At 41.3% G+C, this 5,323-nt stretch overlaps 1 protein-coding gene across 1 annotated transcript in view; it reads left to right on the forward strand.

Moving 5' to 3' along the window:
* Positions 1 to 5,323, forward strand: part of TMC1 (transmembrane channel like 1) — a 148,137-nt gene that overhangs the window by 79,676 nt on the left and 63,138 nt on the right. The window lies entirely within an intron of this gene.

Below are 5,323 nucleotides of genomic sequence, written 5' to 3' on the forward strand. Positions count from 1 at the left end.
AGGGAACTGACTAAGGCATTTGCACCCTGGTCCGACCATCACAAAGCAAGAGACCCAAGAACTAGAAAGGTGAGGCTCACTGAGCCATTTATCCCTCTGCCCTTCAGTTAACCCCACATGTGTTTATCAGCCAGGTTGCTACAATAAACTAACTACCTCATGTGCCATGAATCAAATTAGCAGGCATGTTATGATTGGAATCAGTAGAATTAGAAGAATGAATGTAAGTCAGTAAAATTGGGCTATCTTTCTTGGCAAGATACCTGGAGACAAAAGAATGATGCAGGAATGATAAAGAGGAAGAGATAGACAGCAATTTGGGTATTCTTATAAGGGAGAGAGAGGGAAGAACTGGGTGGAATTTGGAAGGAGCTTGAGTTGGTATCAAAGAATGAGATTATATGGGTGGTAACTTGAGTTGTATTTGGCTTTCAACTTGAGGACATCTTGGATATTGTGTATGGATCGATGGTGAGTCCATTTTGTCTCCTTTTTTCTGGTCATTATTGATGAGACAGAGATTGTGGAAGCCCTAGAAGGGACATAGAGAGAGGAGTTAATAGTTATTGTGTTAATAGTTCGTTGTTAATAGATGTGGTGTTAAGAAGGTACATACATTGGATTTTACTTTCATAAGTAGGCTTTCAATTTGGATATTTTTCATCCTTTTACACTTGAGGCTACTAAATGCACCAGAGAGAACATAGACAATTAGAAGAAGAATGTGAATTCAAACTAAATCTAGATGACGTTAATCCCAATGTGTTTACTTTTTTATGACATGTCATCTTAAACCTCTTCCTTCTTTCCAACAGCCTCCATCCAATTAAACACTGTTTTCCAAAGGAAAGGCATGTCCTCTGGAACATACATGACTTGTCTTAAATGCCTCCATTTCTTATTGCCTGGCTACTGAGCATTTTTGTGACTCCCACATGGAATTTCCCATTTTCCCTTTTTCAGTTCTTACCTTTTCATTGTGGTTTGGATGGAAGTTTTGATACCACAAGTTTCTTTTAGGAACAGGTTAGTCGCTAAAATACATTTTCACTTTCAAGGATCTTTTAATTCATGGATATATCACTCCCGGCCTGAAAGGACACCAAGATTTGATCGGAGGAGAACATTTGTTAGTGGTTACCAGGAGTAGAAAGGAGGGGGAGGAAGACTACTCGCTCAGGGACACTGAGCTTCAATTTAGGGTGATGGTGAAATCTGGAAATAAATAATGGTACTAGAACATGAGAAACATAATTAATGTCACTAAGTATGCATGTAAAACAAGTCAAAATCGAACATTTGGTTATATACAATAAAAAATGTTCATGTTGCTTATCTGGGCTTAACATTTCCTGAACTCAATTCATTTTCCCACATCATTTTACTCTTTACAATTAGTTGATATTTAAAACCTCCTTTTGAAGTAGACACCAATAAGGAAGGTCAGGCCATGTCCATATGGTTACACTCTTCTCATTTCATATACAAATAATCAAAGCTTCATTCTGCATGACTTTAAAGAGCTCGTGGGCAGATGGACCATCCGGAAGTCAGTCAACCTACAAAATGCCATCATAGGATGCTGTCAATTTCCACATTTTAAAACGAAAGGAAGTTGTATTTTTTTCTTTATGGAAGGAAATCATATATAGCTGCTCATTTTACAATGGTAATTCCTCAGTTTATAAAAGATCTAGGCAAATAGTAGAAAAAATAAGGTTGCCATATGACTATTTTCAATGATTTATTGTATTTTATTTAAGCGGGTAGTAGAGAACAGAAGAGAAAATCCTCTAACTGAGGATTGCAAAATTACAAACAGAAACAATGTTCAGAAACAAATTCTTTGCTCAGTCAGCCATTCCACAAACATAAATGGAATGTCAGATGCTGGGAATCAGAAGACAAATAATGTACTTCCCCTGCCCAGAGGGACCTCAGAGTACAGCTGGCTGCGTGAACAAATAATTGGCACACACTGTGAGGATCTCAAAATAACAGAGGCGTGTCCTAGGTGGACGGTGACACGAGGAGGGGAAGGGTCGGGTTGGAGTTTCTGAGGGGACCCAGGAAGTAGCAACTTTCCCACCTGAGTTCTGAATAATTTAAAGACAAATGAACCTGTAAATACCATGTTCTCTATGAGTAAAAGTGAGATCGGAGGGTCAGGCTTTGGGATCTCAGCCAACAGCTGTTGCTAATTAACAAACAAACAAACAAACAAATAAACAAAAACCCAACTAGCTTCATTTGAGTCGATTCCAACACATGGCCGTCTCACGTGTGGACATCATACAATTTTTCTTTATTAAAAGATAATTTAAAAATTTTATTTTAAAATATTTTTATTGGGGGCTCTTACATCTCTTACATTCCTCCATTGTGTCAAGCACGTTTGCACATAGGCCGTCATCATCACTTTCAAAGCATTCTCTTCCCACTTGAACCCCTGATATCAGTTCCCCATTTCTTCCCTCTCTCTCCCCCCCACCTGCCCTTCCTCACAAACCCTTGGTAAGTCATAGATTATATTTTCCATATGTGTTAGACAGGGTTCTCTAAAGAAAAAAAGACAGAGTGCTAATAATTTTATATATATTTATACAGATAGATAGATATATAACATAAGAAATAAACAGCTAATTAAATTATAAAGCAGTACAAATGGCTCAGTGCAACTCACTCCCATGAGACAACTGTGAGACACTGGCAGTCCTTCAAGTCTTGAGGGCCCCCGGGTAGTCCTCTGTAGAGCAATTCAAGCTATCCGGGCACAGGCTGCAAACAGCAAGGCAGGTCACCAACAGTCAGCCAGATGACAGGGTCTGACTCTCCCCAGCTCAAGAGATGTAAATTCCAATGCTGTGGTGAAGCAGGTCTTGAAGGAATTTCAAATTACAGTGACACAGTCCACAGGTAGTGTAGCTTGCAAATGGAGGCACAGAACAAGCAAGGCAGCCGCACACTGGTCCAATGATCAAAGAGCAAGAGATAAGAAAGGAGAAGCTCGCTGAGCCATTTATCTCTCCACCCTTCAATTAATCCCACATGTGTTTTTTGGCCTGGTTGGCACAATCAACTAACTCCCTCACCATATCTCACATCGTCCTCCATCCTTCTTTATTTTGACACTCACCCTTTCTCCCATGGCATTCCACTTCTTGCCGAGTTCAATAATCCATTACAATGGCTACATCACACTCACAGAACTCTATTTTTTTGAACACTTCAGTGGGTCCTTTGCGCCATATTATTTCAACCAACCAAAGCATCTTGCCACAAAGCACCACAGTCAAGGCACCAAGGTAAGAGAAGAGTCTGCAGAGGTGGGAAGAGGAGTTAAAATGCTCTCAGGAAATTGCAGTCTCTTGTCCCCAAAGCTTCTCTCAACTCTTGATTCCCCAAGCAGAGATCAGCCAGATCACTGGAGTCTGGTGTGGCATGCATCACTTGACCATTTTTGACAACGTATGCACTCTGCAGCATGTCTATTTTGGCCTATTAGTAACAGAATGTGCGTTCTCTGAAATGCGGACTGGCATAAGATGAAGGGTGGCAACAAGCACAAAGCTGGCTCTTCCTTATTGGAGTTCCAGGCCAGGCCTTCCCTTCCCAAACCACCCTTGTCTACTGTCTACAGGATGAGAAAGACAGTGCAACTCTGTCTTTCTGACTTGGGCACATCTTCCGGTTAACAAGGCTGACATCGTACACTGCCCCGCAGCGTCCTATGGTCCTCCCCGTGCACTGTCTGCTCTGAGCAGGAACATTGTCCTCTGGGCTTCATGGGCCAGGATGTCCTCCCCTCCCTCTCCAACCCTTTGCGTTTCTCCTGGGTGCTCTAATAAGACACGTCCCTCTCCCCACGCTGTAGCCCCAGTGCTGTCTCCTGAAGTGCATTCTTCTGGGGGATGGCTGGCATGTCCACAGAGTCAGGATTGGGGCTGGCCCCGCAGACCTCTCCATTGGGTCCCTGGTACATGTCGGTATGTTGTATTCATGTCTTGGCACATTGGGTTGAAACCTGGTCTCTCTCTCCTTCTCTGGTGGAGATATAAGCAATACCTCGCCCCCTTGGGTGGATTAGTGCCCTGCTCCCCACCCTACCCATGTCTTTATTTTTTTCCCTCTTTCTTTCCCCCTCTTATTTAGTTGGCTGCCATATGTATCCCTGGATTGGTTTCTGACTTTTGGAATTGGGCTATCTTTAAGGGTGTTAGGTGGTATCTTATAGTTGTTTTAATTTGCATTTCTCTTATAGCTAGTGATCAGGGACATTTTCTCATATGTTTATTGGCCATTCTGATTTCTGTCCCTGTGAAACTTCTGTTCAATTCCTTTGCCCACCTCCTTAGTTGGCAGTTTGTTTTTTTCTTATTGCAATCTTGCAAAGTATTGTAGATTTTAGTAATAAGGCCTTTGTCTGATCTGTCATTGCTAACGATGTTTTCCCAGTCTATGGGCTCTCTTACTACCCTCTTGGTGAATTCTTTTGATGTACACAGGTGATTTATCTTTAGTATATCCTACTTGCCAATTTATGACTCTTCTGCATTTGTATCCTTCCCTATTTCCAATAGCCTAAGTATTCCCTGTGCCAAGATTTAAAATATCATTTTATTGGGGTCTTTTACAACTCTTAAAACAATCCATACATCAATTGTATGAGGCATATTTGTACATATGTCGCCATCCTTTCTTTTCTAGACATTTTTTTCTATTGAGCGCTTGACATCAGTTTCCCTTTCCCTGTCACCCCCCCCCCACGCTCATGACTCCTTGATAAATTATAAATTATTTTCATATTTTACACCAACCGCTGTCTCCCTTCCTCCATGGTTTCTGTTGTTTGTCCCACTGGAAGGGTGTGTGAGGTTATATGTCGATCATTGCAACCAGTTCCCCCTTCCTTCCCTCCTCTCCCCATCTTCTCCCTACATTATATGATTTTTGATGCCTGGATTTTCAGCAGTAGATCACCAGGGATTTCTTCAGAGGTGGATCTTTATTATTAACTTTCAACCCCAGACAAGCATATTAACCATTTGTTTCACCTAAGAATGCTGGTTTGGCAGTTGCTACAAATGAACTACAACTATAAGGGTAGTGGAACTCACTCACAATCCAGAAGATAGAGCTTTCTCTCTCCCAATGAGAATCTGCTGGTTAATCCTAAATGACACCAAAGAGATTAATTTTTTAAAGATGTTTCCTCTATTCCACCAAGTATATCAACGTCACAGGCTTAGTGTGATTAAAAATGATTTCTGATTTTCAGTGTGCTTAGAACAAGAGAATCATATCACTGGAGCTGTGAAGGACC

Source organism: Echinops telfairi, unplaced genomic scaffold, assembly GCF_000313985.2.
Source record: "Echinops telfairi isolate 266 unplaced genomic scaffold, ASM31398v2 ScPeMD7_22;HRSCAF=79, whole genome shotgun sequence".
NCBI classification, from domain to species: Eukaryota; Metazoa; Chordata; class Mammalia; order Afrosoricida; family Tenrecidae; genus Echinops; species Echinops telfairi.